This window comes from Panthera onca, chromosome D4 (genome assembly GCF_046562875.1).
Source record: "Panthera onca isolate mPanOnc1 chromosome D4, mPanOnc1 haplotype 2, whole genome shotgun sequence".
NCBI lineage: Eukaryota > Metazoa > Chordata > Mammalia > Carnivora > Felidae > Panthera > Panthera onca.
In genome coordinates this window covers 57,250,955-57,267,835 of record NC_138351.1, presented here as the reverse complement: position 1 = coordinate 57,267,835, position 16,881 = coordinate 57,250,955, and the positions used below count along the sequence as shown (strand labels likewise).

Here is a 16,881-nt window from a genome sequence, read left to right as displayed (position 1 = left end):
CATATCTTGTCTACACACTCCCTCACACATAGATTAAACGAAGTTTCTCCTACAGACCTGGAACCTCCCAAGAGGGATACTGAGAGGCAAGCTGAGATCTGTGAGCAGCTGCTAAGAAATGCAAGCCCCTCCAAACCATATCTTGTCTACACACTCCCTCACACATAGATTAAACGAAGTTTCTCCTACAGACCTGTTTTTTTTTTTTTTTTCAACTTTTTTTTTTTTTTATTTATTTTTGGGACAGAGAGAGACAGAGCATGAACCGGGGAGGGGCAGAGAGAGAGGGAGACACAGAATCGGAAACAGGCTCCAGGCTCCGAGCCATCAGCCCAGAGCCTGACGCGGGGCTCGAACTCACGGACCGCGAGATCGTGACCTGGCTGAAGTCGGACGCTTAACCGACTGCGCCACCCAGGCGCCCCATCCTACAGACCTGTTTTAAGAGGCCTCTCCAATAAACTCGCCATTCTAAGACATTACTAGAGTTCTTTCCTGCCTCCTGTTGTGTCAGCCTGCACTCCTACCCCAACTCCCAGCACCATCAGCAGCCTCTATAGCCCTGGCCAGAAAGTAGATGTCTTAACAGTGGCCATCAGACTCATATTCCCTGACCACCTAAGGAGGCATGAATGGACCTGTCCTACCTTCTCCCATAAACTGGGCTGGGGCAGGTATTGGTGTCCCTGGAAGAAAGACTGGAATCCTTGCCCTTAAGGAAGCTACAGCAGAGTAGCATAGCTGAAGGTTGTTCTTATTCCATTCAATATAAGGTTAAGTATGAATAAAAGATTTCCACTTTCAGAAGGAAACTTCTGGCTGAAATGACCAGAGAATGATCTCAGAGAAAGATGATAAACATGAATAAAGGGCAACAAAACTACAACACAAAGAAAACATTACAAAATTATTTTTACAATGTTTAAGCCAAATCTATGACCCTTGGAGAGGATGAAGAGTTTTAAGGGCAAAGTCACAAGAATGGAATGTGAAAAAAATCAGAGTTAGAATCCTCTGACATTTGACAAGTTACTTAACATTTCTGAGTCCCAATTTCTTCATCTGGGAAAGGGGAATAACTGTACATCCATATCCCAAACCTCAATTACTATTAATGTACTGCTGATTCCCAAAGCCGCTTTGTTGCTCTAGTCTTTCCTCTGAGCTCCAACTAAATAGGCAATAGATAGGAAAATGCTCTATCTTGCCCCAAAGACAATGCAAATTAATTAAAAGTTTCCCAACACCCTCTACCTCACCAAACTGCTTTCTAATGTCAGAGAATGGTGTTACTATACCATTTTTTTCAGACCAGGTATATCACTATACCTTTTTGTTCAGACCATATATCAAGTCAGTAACTGGGTTCTAATTTTGACACCTCTCAAGTTGGCCCCTTTCCTCTATTGTTACTGCCTCTGCTTATAGTTCAGTTTCTCATCCTTTCTTTCTTAAAAAATTATAATAGTATCTCATATCCCCAGGGCTTAGGACAGTGGCTGGTGCATGGTAATACTTTAATAGACTTGAATTCAAAGTCTGGCCTGAGGAAGCAGATTAATTATTACATTAATGTGATGACTGCTATGGTGTATGGGGTCCTGCCACAGGAGGAAGTACTCAGCTGATGAGGACCCTAGGGTCACATAAAAGGGTCACAATAAAAATGACCTTGAAAGGCATCTTGCATAACAATTAAAATAATTTGAGTACTCACTATGTGCCAGGAACGACTGCAGGCAAAACAATCGCCAAGACACAGGCCTTGCCTCCATGGAGATCATTACTTAATGGGGTAGACAGTCTCATGTATCCAAATTGTCTAATCAACATATACATTGAATGTCCAATATTAACCTCAAAAGTAAAATCCTGATTCCCTCCCTCCTTGCCACCACACAATCACATATACCAGACCTATTCCAATCACAGTATTTCCCACATCAGTTACTGGTATCTCCTTTTTGCCCATTGCTCAGGCCAAAAACATTGGTGTCATTTTGATTTTTTATCTCTAACAATGTCTCTCCAATCCATCAGAAAATCTTGTCGCTACCTTTAAAATAAATCTAGTACATAACTACTTTGCACTCCCTTTGTTTCTAGTTATTGTAGTAGTATTGTAACTAACCCCTCTGATTCTTCCTGAGACCCTTCCACAGAAACCCAATGGTCCTCAGAGAAAGTCCTTGCTACAGATGATTGATTGACTGATAGACTGATATATGTAAAACCATGAGATTAGATAAGATCACCAAGGAAATGAATGAAATGAAGAAAAAACCCTAAGGATTGGGCTCTGGGACATTCTAACAGTAAGAAATTGGAGGGGAAAAAAGGGATCCAGTAAGAGAGAAGACTGAGAAGCAGTAGCCAGGGAGGAAGGTAGGAAAAGGAGAAAAGTGTTGTATACCATAAGCCAAGAGAGGAAAAGTACTGCAAGGAGAAAGTGAGCAACTGAGTGAAAAGTTGTGAACTGGCCAAAGAAAGTAAGGACTCAGAATTGACCATTAGATTCAGCAACATAGAAATCATTCATGCCTTGAGAAGAATAGACTCTTGTGAATGATGGATGTGAAGGCATGACTGGGATGGATTCAAGAAAAAATGGAAGGAAAACAAATGGTGACAGCAAGTGTAATCAGTTCTTTAAAGGAAGTTTGTTTCACAGAGATGCAGAAAAATGGGGAAATAGAAAGTGGGACCCAAAGAGGACTTTTTTTAAAAAGGTGAGAGACACCAATAACAACAACAAAATCTGATTTAATGGCCAAATTATGGAAACTGCCCAAGTGTCCATCAGCTGATGAATGGATGAAGAACATGTGGTATATACATACAATTACTCAGCCATAAAAAAGAATGAAATCTTGCCATTTGCAATGACATGGGTGGAGCCAGACAGTATTATGCTAAGTGAAATAAGTCACAGAAAGCCAAATACCATATGATTTCACTCATTTGTGGAATTTAAGAAAGCAAAAGGAAAAAAACAGGCAAACCAAGAAACAGACCTTAACTAGAGAAAACAAACTGATGGTTACCAGATGGCAGGTGAGTGGAGGGAAAGGTGAAATAGGTGATGGGGATTAAGGAGTACATTTGTTGTGATGAGCACTGGGTGTTGTATGAAGTGTTGCATCACCATATTGTACACCTGAAACTAATATTACAGTGTATGTTAACTAACTAGAACTAAATAGAACTAGAACTTAAATTAAAAATTTAAATAAAATAAAAATGCACAGAGGAACTACTTAGACATTTTTTCCAAATAAGACATTTGAATGGCAAACAGGTACATGAAAAGATGCTCAACATCATTATCAAGGAAATGCAAATCAAAGCCACAATGAGAAATCATCCCACACCTGTTAGAATGGCTATAACCAAGAAAACATGAGATGAGTGTTGGTGAGGATGTAGAAAAAAGTGAACATTTGTGTACTGTTGGTGGGCATTTAAATTGGTGCAACCATTATGAAAAATAGTATGCAAGTTAAAAAAAAGTGAGAGACATAGCATGCTGGATATTGACTGAAATGATGCAGTCAGGAGGGATAAATTGATGATAAGGGAGAGCAAGGGGAGAACTGCTGGAGCAATGAGGTGGTGTAGAAGCAGGCAATGGGATCAAATGCCCTGTCCAGAAGATGGCATTGGATAAAAGCACAGATGCTTTACTGGTGGTAAATAGAAGGTAGTATTGAGGAAAGACAGTGTGGCTTACTAGAAAGATTCCATCACATGTAACAGAATGTGGGCAAAGACCCAAAAGGGTAAAGTGAGGAACAAGGAAGGGACCATGGCTGGGGATGGAGAGAGGGGTATGGAGACCAAAACCTAAAGCCAAAGGTGGAGATGAATTCTGGAAGTTAACTATAGCAAATTACTCTTAGAGCCTATGGTGTGGGTATGCAACAAAGAGGCTATGTGGGCATAAAAAGGTGTTTCCCATTGATGATCACATGTATGAAGGTGCTCTCAGAAGACTGGAGCACTAGGAGAGATTTCAGGGATGTTCTAGATGTGTGGAGCATAGTGCATGAGACTACAGACAAAGAGGGCAGGTACAACATTCTGGTTTTCAGAGAGTAGGGATGTTTAGGGAGTATGAGAAGAGAACTGGAAGGCAGAAAGAGGTTATCCTGAGTGGATGAGATGGACATCTGTTTTGGACACTTCATATCTGTCAGAAGGTAACACCTCTGCATTCCCACCTTCTGACCTACCATACAGGAGCCAAGAGCTAAAGGAAGTACAAGAAGTACAACAATCTCCCTAAAATATGGTATGAGGGACTGTGGGATGCCTCTGCCTCACTGATTTATAAGGAAATCCAGGATGACTCAACATCTCATCAAACCAAGAGGTGGTAGCAGGACTCTCTTGCATGATAGGACCCCAGCACTTAGCACAATATGTCCACTGCTAGCAGGGTCCAGAAACAGAGGATGGGAAGAAGTATGAATGTGTCCCTCCTGTGAATGTTGATTCTATGTCTAATGGAAGAGGACCCAGCCCCTGTTGTGGCCCCCAAGGTGAGGAGATACAAGGCCCAGGTCTGTTGAGCCAATACACTCCAAAAACCAAAGGAGATCCCTGTGACAGGCACATCCTTCCTGCCTGGTGGGAGTTGGGCAGAGAGCCCCACAGCAAGGAGACAAGAGGGGGACCCAGAGTGAAGGGAATGACCCAGAAAGGTCATGTGGTAAGCCAAGGTTAATGTGCACACATCCTGACTTAGGTGGAACAGGTCCTTTCCATGGCCCCCAAGGATCCTAACTGCCGCAGAGCAGCATGAGTTCATAGCACTGACCATAGTGCTACAACAAAGGGTTGAGGGCATAAAGATGATATGTAACCAACACCTTCAGGATTCTCAGTTTTCAGCAAAGTCAAGAGCTAAGCAAAGACAGGGTCAGAGCCTGTGACTCACGCAAGACGTTAAGGAATGAAGCCTTGCTCATCCCATCTCATAACCCTAGCACAAACCTCACTCTCTAGCTTAAGAGTAAATCCAGCATAAAAGGCCTCATGGAGGACACAAACTCAAGCATCTACTACTCCAGAAGTGGTGGTAGATGCTAGGAATAAATGGGTGCTTGCTAGGGAACTCTGGAGTTCACCTCTGGCCCTCTGAGGTAACATGTCATGGTGAAAGGTCCTGACCTTCTGGAGCCCTCTCCTTGATCTCTGCAGAGGGCACCTGAGAAGTCTATGGAGAGAATTTCAGGCAAGTGACCACGTGCAGTGGAGGAGAGTGGCTTCTCCACAAAATCACTTCTCCTGTCAAAACACAGAGTCCTAGAAGATAGAGACCATGACTGCTTCATTTTTGTACCTGCTTACCATAGCCCATCCTGGGAGAGCAGTGAACACAGAATGAGAACAGGAATAAACCCCACAGATGCTACTCTCTGCACCATGTAAGAGGGGGCTGGGCTTCTGCTCTTTACCAGCCATCCAAAGCCTAATGCTCCACCTGGGCTCAGGGGCCCATCTGTCACAGAATGAAGAACAAGAATGATTCCTGTGTCCCATGTAGGGAGAAGAAAGAAGGGAAGACAGCCTGGACTTCAGGTGGGGATATGAGCAATGAGCACAATGTAGGCATGTAAGGTGCTAGGGGACACAGAGGACCAGATCCCTGATAGGTCTGGCTGGGCTTGCAGAGGACTGTTCATTCCCATCCATCCCCAGAGACAGTGAGGCCAGGACCTTGAATACTTGGTCTGGATGAGAGCATGAGGAGGGAAAGGGGGCCTGGGAAGGGGCCAGAGGGAGATCTCTGTTTCCAGAAGGAGGGGTGGGCCCTGCCAACTGCCCCCTCCCCCTTTCCTGCTTTGCCGCTCTTCTCCACTGCAACTTCTCTGGATCCAGGGCCAGGCAAGGCGCACATTGGGGATTTTCCTGAAGGTATCACTCCTGAGGTCAAGCCTGCTACAGAAAGCGCAGGGGCAGGACCCTGGGCAGGCAGCTGGACCCGTGGGAATCCAGATGGCGGGAAGAGAATGGGAACGAAAGCCATTCCTTGCGGTAAATGGTGCTGGCAGCTGGGGAGTGTCAGGAGAGAGGGGAGGGGTAAAGTGAGAGTCCAGAGCAGAATCTCACACATAGTCAAAGACACAGGACACAGACATCCAGCCACAAAGAGACACAAACACAAGGACACAAATTCAATGATGCCACTCCAAAACTAATTCAGAGTACCCAGAGACAGGTCCAGGAAACATACCTACATAGACTCAAGAACACCCTGAGTCAGACATGTGGGAGCAGACAGACACTGGCACAAGCACACATGCAGACACAGAGACAGGCTTCACACACGTAAACAGACACAGACCATCTTGCAGACCTACCAACACAAATGCAGTCCAACCAAATCTATCCATTAAAGTTGCTCTCCTCCATAAAGCCTCCTAGGCCACCTCAAACCAGGCCTGTCTCTCCCCCCTCTAAGCTCTGCTTTGTAATTTCTATGTCATTCCTTGTCCTTTAATAAGGATAGTCTTGGCACAGAACAGGTGAACACAAGGGAAAGGAAGCAAAAATAATATAAAAATAGGGAGGGGGATAAAACATAAGAGACTCTTAAATATGGAGACCGGAGGGTTACTGGAGGGATTTTGGGAGGGGGGATGGGCTAAATGGGTAAAGGACATTAAGGAATCTACTCCTGAAATCATTGTTGCACTATATGCTAACTAATTAGATGTAAATCAGGGGCACCTGAGTGGCTCAGTCGGTTGAGCGTCAGACTTCAGCTCAGGTCATGATCTCGCATTTTGTGAGTTCGAGCCCCACGTTGGGCTCTGTTCTGACAGCTCAGAGTCTGGAGCCTGCTTCAGATTTTGTGTCTCCCTCTCTCTCTGACCCTTCCCTGCTCATGCTCTGTCTCTCAAAAATGAATCAATGTTAAAAAAAAAAATTTAATTAGATGTAAATCAAAAAATAAAATAAAATAAAATAAAATAAAATAAAATAAAATAAAATAAGGATAGTCTTAGATTCACATGCATACCTCTGGTCTCAACAACTTGGCTATGTGCTTTCAAAGAAATGACAAGGTCAGCAAGTGAGTCCACTGCCCTCCTCGGCAGCCCCATTCCTCACCTACACATCCATCTCTATCCCCGGTAGCGTCTCCAGTTTACTGCAGGTCCTGAACCCCAGCGTCTCAGCAGATATAGACTCTAAGGAAAGAATAAAGCAGACATATCCTTTCAAAGTAATGCTGGTGGGTATTACCTCCCAAAATCTTTACTTTGCCTTATGCTTACCAGTCTACCTCCAATGTGTAACCACTACATCAGTGCTATTTTAAGCATAATGCTAACCTTTTTTTTTTAACATTTATTCATTTTTGAGAGAGAGAGAGAGAGAGAGAGAGAGAGAGCGCGCGCGCGCGCATGAGTGGGGGAGGGGAAGACAGAGTGGGAGACACAGAATCCCAAAGCAGGCTTCAGGCTCCGAGCTGTCAGTACTGAGCCCAATGTGGGGATGAACCCATGAACCGCGAGATAATGACCTGAGCCGAAGTCAGACACTCAACTGACTAAGCCACCCACATGCCCCAACCTAACACTAATCTTAACTATAGATAACTAGACACAGAGTAATATCTGCACCTGTACTAGGCCCACAAGTAGCACACGTTTATGACAGTATAGATCATCTGCACTCCAGGAACTCAGTAGCTCCTTCAGTAACTACCTGCACAGTCTTCAGGGTAGGATGTCTCTGGAGGGCTCAGTGTTCAGTGGAATCCAGGAGCACCAAGGTCCCCAGGCCCTTTGACCCTCCTTAGCCAGAAAAGCCTACAGGGGCCCAGTCTACTCCAAGCCCTGTTCTGGGATTATCCCAGCCCCTCAGCTGGAATTCCCACCATACCCTTCCCTGGCTCCTGCCTGCCAAGCTGGGAGCATCTGTTGCCCTGGAACACCATATCAGGAGGGAGCAAATGTGCCAGAGACGTGGGCCTGAAGAGCTGTGGGGATTTCCAGGCTCTTGCAACACCCCAACCTAGGACCTTTACCCCAGAGCCTGGTCCAAGTACCTGTCCTAAATAGGTAGTGGGCCTGCTACACTGGGGAGAGTAGGGGTGAATTAGTACACTTCCTCTCCCCCTAATCCAGGATGTCAACCAGGTGAAATAACCAGGTTATTAACAATGAAGTCATCACCAGAGGTAAAACTGAAGTCAACCATGTGTACCTCCCTTACCCGTTACCTCTCAACATCACCAGGACCTCTAGTATAGGATTCCTTCACACCTCGGCCACCCTAGAGATTGTCAAACACTATTTAGGCTCTATCAGGAACTCACCAAGCCAAAATCTTCACCCAACAGACTGTAACTCTTAGGTGGGCGCTCAAAACTCAGATGTGCAGCCATCCGAGCTTGTGTCCCCTTCCCCAATGTCTACATCGAGCCTGGTCTGAGTACCAAGAGCGGGGCTTGGTTCAGGGCTTCAAGCTCCTAAATATGCCCATGAAGTGCTTGAGAAATTAACAAAATTAGTTTTAACCCTTGAAAAACAAATGGTAGTTATTGTCAAGAACTTTGCAAGGGCTGGAATTTTATTGTATTTTTTTTTAATTTTTTTAAATGTTCATTTATTTTTGAGACAGACACAGAATATGAGCAGAGGAGGGGTAGAGAGAGAGAGGGAGACAGAACCCAGAGCAGGTTCCAGGCTCTGAGCTGTCAGCACAGAACCCGACGTGGGGCTTGAACTCCCGAGCTGTGAGATCATGACCTGAGCTGAAGTCGGACGCTTAACCAACTGAGCCACCCTGGCACCCCTATTTTACTCTATTTTTAAGGTTAACAAGCTATCCTGTTCTATTTCATGAATGCTGGCAGAAGACAAAAGGCTCCTGAATCAGATATAAAGGGTTTTATCACTCACAGAACAGTCATAGCAAGAGCTTTAGCATGTTTTTTGTGTGTGTCAGTTCCCCTTGTCTATCAAATGCCTTGGGTGTAGCACAGAATGATAGATGACTGTTCATTCAGTGGGTTGTGTTACAAGAGAGGAATGCTAAGGTTTGGGGTCTCACTGCTTTTACAGTAAGAAAAAGCAAAGTTGATCTTTGTCCGGGGGGGGGGGGGGGGGAGTTGCCTTATCTTTCAAGGTTGCTTGTTGCAAACACAATTCTGAGAAATGGCCTGGAAAACAGTCATGGTCTTACATTCTTGACATACCCAGTAAAAAAAAACATTCAGGAATGCTAAGAGCCCATAGTAGGCTGTCTCTCTCAACCATAATTAGCAACGGGTAAAAAACAATGGTGAGGGGAAAAAAATGTTTTCCATGTGCTGGAAGACCTAGGAGAGACAGGTTAAAAAGAAAATCAGTTCACAAAGATGCCACAAATTATGCTTAATGATAACTTCTTCAGCTGATAAGTGGAATTGGGGTTTTCTGTGTCCTTATTAAAGAAGAAAAGAGATATAGAACATATTATCATAGAGACAATGTGAATGTTGAAGAATTTGTGGTAACTTGAGAAGGGCTTAAAAAAACTTTAAGGGTCAGGGGGGTAAGTGGTGTTAAATCCCACTGGGACAAGAAAGTAGATAGGCCCACGTGGCTGAATAAAATGGAAGAAATGAGATCAGATGACAACCTAAACCTTTCCTTGGTACTGTTTGTGGAGAAAGTAAGTCTCTAAGGTGGCCTTCCCCCATGTTCCCACCTCCTTGTGTTCATGCTTTGTGTAATCCCATCCTCTTTAGTGTGGACAGACCTGTGCTTTGATTGTAATTAACAAAACATGGAATAATAATAGGCTGTTATTCCTATACTTCTGTAAGACTGTCTTCTAGCATACTCATTCTCAGACATTTCTTTATGGCTTGATAAACTGGCCGTGTTGGGAAAGTCCATATACCCTCTAGGAACTGTAGGTGGCTTTTAGACATTGAACGTGGCCTCCAGCTTAGAGGGCCCCCAGGGTCCCCAGTCCTATGAATGCAAAGAAATGAATTCTGCCAACAACCTGAGTGAGCTTGGAGGATTCTTCCCCATTCAAGCCTCCAGATGAGAACACAGCCCAGCCAATACTTTGCAGCCTTGTCAGACCACAGAGGACTAAGCTGGAATCTTAACTCACTGAGACTTTGAGATCATATATTATGTATTATTTTAAACTACCACATTTGTGGTAATTTGTTGCACAGTAATAGAAAACTAATAAACTGCTGCAGCCATGACAGTTAAGAGAAGTGTCTGACAGTAAGGCACATGTGGCCAGCATGCAGTTTGTGTGTGTGCAAGGTACCTGCTTAAAGTTCAGTGAGATTATTTATAAGGGAAAGTGGAGGTAGGAGGAAGAGGGGCTGTTCCACAGTATGAGCCAGGGAAGAAATAGGGAAGGAGAAGGCATCTAGGTAACCCTTCTCCTTCAGTTCATTCTATAAAGACACATAGCTGTGGAGTCTGTGGCCCTCCTAATAGGCTGGAACGATCTCATCCTGCATATTAAATGTAAATTACTATTCTGTCCCTTCATTTGATTTTTTATATGAGAACAGCAGATATCTGTGAAAGGCTCAAAAATATAACTAATGGTAACCTTGTAGAAAATGGGGAGGGATGTCCCCCAGGAAGTAATAAAGTAAAAGAACCTCTGAGAAGAGAAGTAGGGGAAACAACCCAAATCAGTAAGTTTCACAGATAGAAAAAGGAGCTCCAGATTTTCGTTAAGTTCAGGAAGGAGGAACAATCAGAATAGTTCCCACTGCTTTACACAGGACAAGTGTTGAATAAATCTTTCTTAAAGAAATGCTGCAAAGATGATTGGGGGAAGCAAAGAGTTTATTTGAGATCACAGTGTCAGTATCCTCTCTGTAGTTCAAAGTGGGCCAGAAGGGTCTGAGAAGACCAATTCTTCAGAACTTGTTTCTAGAAACAACGTAATCACGAACTCATCATATCCAATGTGTTTCCTCAGAGATTGGTGACTTGGGGTTAGCAAGGATGATGATAGGTAACCAATACAACAGAAATGGGTCATTTCTTTGATCACAGGAGAGAGGTATCCAATTTTATAATTTATCCAGCTTCCATACCATATCACATTTCTTTTGGATATATATGTCAGAGTAGAAAAGCTGGGTCATGTGAAAATTCTTTTTAATTTTTTGAGGAACCATGAAACATTTCTACAGCACTTTACATTTCTATCAGCAATGTACCAGCATTCTAATTTCTCCAGATCCTCCCACTATTTTCCATATTTTTTGAGAATAGTGCTGGTTAGCTATTTACATATCTTCTTTGAAGAAATATCTATTCACATCCTTTCCATTTTTGAACTGAGTGTAGTTTTTATTGTTGTTGACTTGTAGGAGTTCTTTATACATAGTAGATATAAATCACTTACCAGATATATTATTTGCAAATATTTTTCCCCATTCCATGGGTTGTCCCCCCACTCTCTTGAGTGAATCCTTTGACACACAAAAGTTTAAATTTTAAGGAAGTCCAATTTTTCTGTTTTTTCTCGTCTGCACTTTTGATGTTGTTATACTTAAGAAACCATTGCCAAATCCAAAGTTGTGAAGATATTTCCCTGGTTTCTTTCCTAAGAGTCTTATATAGTTTTACCTTTTCAACTGAAGCAAACATACGTTCTTGCTTCTCTTTTTGATATCTCTTCCCAAATAAAATCTGAAAAATAGATTTCATGATTCCAAACTTTGTAATCTTTTTCAAATTGCTTAACGTCTCTGAGTCTCAATTTAATTATCCCCGGAGGGATAATTTTACAAGGTTGTTGTAAGAGTTCTATATTTAAACATAGCTAGTATGTATAATGCCTAGCACACTAGAGCTCAATAATCCTATGTAGTCTTCTTCCTTCCTTCAAAGAACTTTCTCTTCCAGGACCTGCCAGCATCAATTATTCCACCTATCTTACTGCTTGCTTATGGATAGTCAAGCCCAGGGCCCCAAGTCTCCTATCTTAGCTTCAGAGGGCTCACTTGTCCTCCCTTCCCTTATGTCCTTTGCTCTAATAGAAGTTCCTGCCTCCACAAATATCCAGCTTCGAGACAACCTGGGCTACCACGGAAAATACATTTTCTAATGGGGTCGGGGAAGGAATGGACAAAGGCAGCAGCCCCACAGGGCCCCAGCCTCTCGATCACCTTGGAGGGGCACAATTTAGGGCACACCGAGCCCTAAAAAGGTCAAGGCTAAAGTCCTTTGGGCATATGGGAAGTTACTCCTGGCCTAGATCCCGCAGCAGGATCTTCTCCTTCCAGTCAGAGGTTCATTCCAGGCAGTTCCAGGGCACAGTCTAAGGTATTCCTTTATACAGCGGTCCTCTGTGGGGTCCATCCCCACCGCGCAGGCTCCTGAGGCTCCCCTGTGTTCTCAAACGGTCTTCCACTGAGACACCACCAGAGACCACCCTTGGCCTCCGGTAGTTATACAGAAGGTCTCTGTGGGTAGGCAGTGCGTCCACGCTGTGCCTCCCCATGGCAGCAAATGCAGAGACAGCCCTGGGAGTCTCCGTTCACACAGGGGTCCTCCATGGGGGCGGCTCCCTGCACGCCTCCGGAACTTTCCCAAGGGGCAGAGGCAGGGACACTCGGGGGGTTATCTACTTACACAGGGACTCCCTTAGGGGCGGCTCCCACACAACACCTCAGAGTCCCCGGAGGGTTGTCCGCGGCCCGCAGACCCGTCCCGTAGGGTGCCTGCCGTGTCCCCGCCGCCCCCGCCCCCGCTTACCGGGACCGTCACGGTGCGGGACGCGGGTCCGGGGCCGGCGGACTCTACACCGCGGACCCCGCGCCGCCCATGGCCACTCGGGAGCCGGCGTGCTGGGGCCGAGCGCCGGGAGCAGGCGGCGCAGGCGGAGCAGCAGGCTGAGGCGGCGGCGGCGGCGGCGGCGGCGCGCGCTCCCCAGCACACCCACCCTCCCTGTCTCCCGCCCCGTGCGGCTGCGGCGCGTGCGCCCGCGCCAGACGACCTCCGCGGGCCGGTGGGCGCGCGTCGCGCTCCGCCCTCCCGCGCCTCGAGGCACGGCCCTCGCAGCTTAGCTTGGCGACCTCGCGCAGGAATGAGGCGCTGAGGGACCGCAGGAAGGCGGCGCCCGGCTCCGACGACCTGTGGGTCCGGGTGCCAGTGGGCGCCCCCGACCAGCTCCCCGCTCTGCGGCGCCGGGTCTTCGGCAGCCGGGCAGCCAACGGCAAGGTCAGTGCCGGCCCGAGGAGGCGTCTCGGAAGGGGGCTCCGCGGCGGCTCGTGGCTCCTGCCCGCCCGCCGAGGCGAAGCGTCCTGCAGCCCTCACCTGCCTGGGGAGGTGAGAATGACTCATCCAAGCGGCCTCGGCCGGGGGCCCTCTCCTCTCTCGCCAAGCCCAGCTGCCCAGTCAGGCGTCCGGGGGGACGACCCACGCGTTAGGGCACTCACCTTCGCAGTACCCCACTGCGGAGTGTCCCAGTGAGCCTTCACAAAGCGCCCTGCTGCCCCCACTCTTCCTGCGCGCTGCTTTCAGAGGTTATTGGTCTTCGTCTCCAGCAGCAAAGCTGTACCTTGTTGTGACCCACTCGCTCTGCTGCTGCAGCCACATCCCTCATCCCTCATTCCTTAAGTTTCATTGTCATGAAACTTACCAATAAGGAATATAAAGGACAGTACTATATATAGCTATCCACCTTTAAACAAAATGCCAGATACTAAACACTACGTGTATTAATTTAAACTTCCCAACATGACCATGAAATCCTAAATTTCATTGCTTTGATTATACAGATGCAGAAAGTGAGGCACAGAGAAATTAAGCAACAAGCCTAAGGAATACATGGAATCTAGGTATTCTGACTCCACAGCCCATTCTCCTATTTGTTTTACTGTACTGACTCCAGGGCTGCCTTGAGGATGTGCATCAACCCACAGGAATATTTTTTTTTTTTGCAAGGATACTGATTATGTAAATAATTTTACTAAAATTTGTGTTACAGAATTCATGGTCCTATGTGAGGTATACTTCCATATTAGTTTGCTATCATATCAGTGCAGGTAAAGATTCTTGGTACTGTCTATGCACCACCTCTTTCTATGTACCATGTCTTTATTTCAGATGCACCATGCTGGCTAATTTTACACCCCACATATGAGGGAAAGGTAATGATAGTATTATTATTCATAAAGCCAAAACTTTTCAGAACCTGTGTGTCTTGAAATAATATAGGTCTTCTTGCCTAATTTCCTAATACCATTTATTTTATTTTTTTAAATTTTGTTCATATTCATTTTTTTTAACATTTATTTACCTTTGAGAGACAGAGAGAGGCAGAGCATAAGCAGGGGAGGGGGTGAGAGAGAGACAGAATCTGAAGCATGCTCTAGGCTCTGAGCTGTTTTGTTAGCACAGAGCCCAACGCAGGGCTTGAACCCACAAACTCCAAGACCATCACCCAAGCCGAAGTCAGACGCTCAACCGACCGAGCCACCCAGGCGCCCCCTAATACCATTTATTTAATGAAAGTTATATCATTACTTATGACACCACATCATCCATCTTGCCAGCTGTGAATACTGGCTTCTCAAGTTCTCTCAAAACTTAAAATTAAAAAAAAGAAAATAGGGGAACAAGTTAGATGGAGAAGTAGGGACACTTGGATTTTCCTCATCCCTCAAACACAGCTGTATTGAGGTCAGATCACTTGGAACACCCAGGAAATAGATTTGTGGAGCAGCAGAAGGATCTCCACAGTTGGAGGGAAACAGCTTGGCAGGATCGAGGTGCATGTGAGTTGGGGGAGATAAAAGGTGCAGCTACAGAGGAGAGGGAACACTTTCTGTGGAGAGACAAAAAGAGAAAGAGAGGGGTTGTGAAAGTGTGGCATTGAGTTAGCATAAGAGGAAAACCTCTCTGGACCATGGGCTGGGCAGTGAGAAGTACAGAGTGTACTAGTTCTTTTTTGCAAACAGCCTTTGGAGCTGAAACTGAAGTTTTCGAAGTGCGCAACTTTCTCTGGAGCAGGGCCTTGGTGCACACTCCTAGGAAGCAGGGAGCTGACTCTGGAGTGCATAATGTGGTGTAGTGATCTCTGGTGTGCACTGGGAGAGAACAGTCCCCTTCTCAGAATACTCTGGGAAAAGGGTCTATTGCCTCCCCAAGGACAAAAGACCCTTTAGGTACCAGCCAAAGGCATTTCCTCATCAGGGTGAAGAGGCTCTTCTCCAGAGGAGGGGAGAGGTTCTGTGCAGTGCTGGGTCCTTTAAGACTTTAGGTTTTGATTCCCAGCCAAGCACCAAGAAGAAGATGCAGGAGAATTGTGATGCAGGGCAAGCTGACTGCCCTTGCTCTTCTGTAAGGGCTACCTGAACAGCATGGGTTGAGATCCCTGGTCCCAGGAGGAGAGATTGGGATGATGCCATTTCCCCCCTCAACACCAGCGTTGTGGGACTTCAGAGAGCAGCACAGTGGCCCCAGTGGAGGCAGGACATGCTTACACCAAATCCCGCCCCTCTGTGCCTGTCAACTGCTGGAGCAAGGCTGACCCAATGCAGCCAGCCTGTTCTCCAGACCAGCACAGCCACCAATCCCAGGCACCAACAGACAACTGGCTTTTTTGATTTTGCTTTTTCTCTTTCTTTCCTTCCTCTTCTTTTTTTCTTTTGGAATCAGGCTCGTAGTGTCTGATTTGTTTTTTTGTCATTTGTTATATATACACACACACACACACACACACACACACACACACACACACATATATATATATATATATAAATCATTTTTTTCTCAGGCTTTTTTATTCTATTTCCCTCTTTTTTCTTCTGCTTTTTTTCTAATTTGTTTTCCTTTCTCTTTCCTTGGAATCAGCCTTATGGTTTTTTGATTCTCTGTTTGGTTTTCTTGTCTTTTTTAAATGTTTATTTATTTCTGAGAGAAAGGGGAGTGGAGGGCCAGACAGAAGGGGACAGAGGATCCAAAGCAGGCTCCACGCTGACAGCAGAGAGCCTAATGTGGGACTCAAACTCACAAACTGTGAGATTGTGACCCAAGCCGAAGTCTGACACTCAACCAACTGAACCACCCAGGCACCCTACTCTGGTTTTCTTTTCTCCCCTCTCCTTTTTCTCTTGTTATGAACCAGGCTTCCCACCCACCCCCCTTTTTTTTTCTAGGTTACTTCAACAAACAAATCAAGGCACACCTAGTTAAAGGTCCAAACATTCCACCACTGCGAGCAAGGAGGAGCTCTGTAGAGGAAAGACCAGTGGTATAGAACAGCCAAAATTCAACAGCAGAGTGCATGCGACATACACCAGAAACACTCCCTAGAGTACCAGGCCCTGGTCAGTGTATAACCCCTTTTTAATATAGTAGTACTGTCAGGTGCAGGACACATAACAACCTTTCAAAACATGCAAATGACAGGGGCGCCTGGGTGGCTCAGTCGGTTAAGCGTCCGACTTCGGCTCAGGTCATGATCTCGCGGTCAGTGAGTTCAAGCCCCGCGTCGGGCTCTGTGCTGACAGCTCAGAGCCCGGAGCCTGTTTAAGATTCTGTGTCTCCCTCTCTCTGACCCTCCCCCGTTCATGCTCTGTCTCTCCCTGTCTCAAAAATAAATAAACGTTAAAAAAAAATTTAAAAAAAAAAACATGCAAATGACAAAAACATAGCCAAAATGACAGGATGGAGGAATTCTCCCCAAAAGAAAGGTCAAAAAGAAATCACAGCCAGAGACCTGCTCGAAACAATAGCTGAAATAGGAGATACAATTATGGAAAATAATGAAGCTGAAAAAAAAAAGGGAAAAGAAATTACTAGATCATGAGGGGAGAATTAGAGAATTAAGTGATTCCATGAAATGAAACAATATCCATGTCATAGGAGTACCAGGAGA

General features: G+C 45.5%; 1 protein-coding gene across 1 annotated transcript in view; it reads right to left on the bottom strand.

Moving 5' to 3' along the window:
- Positions 1 to 12,963, bottom strand: part of PHF24 (PHD finger protein 24) — a 197,998-nt gene extending 185,035 nt beyond the window's left edge. The window contains exon 1 of the mRNA XM_081790905.1: positions 12,753 to 12,963. The gene's annotated coding sequence lies outside the window, so the exon portion shown is untranslated. The remainder of the gene's footprint in view (positions 1 to 12,752) is intronic.
- Between the last annotated feature and the right edge of the window lie 3,918 nt (positions 12,964 to 16,881).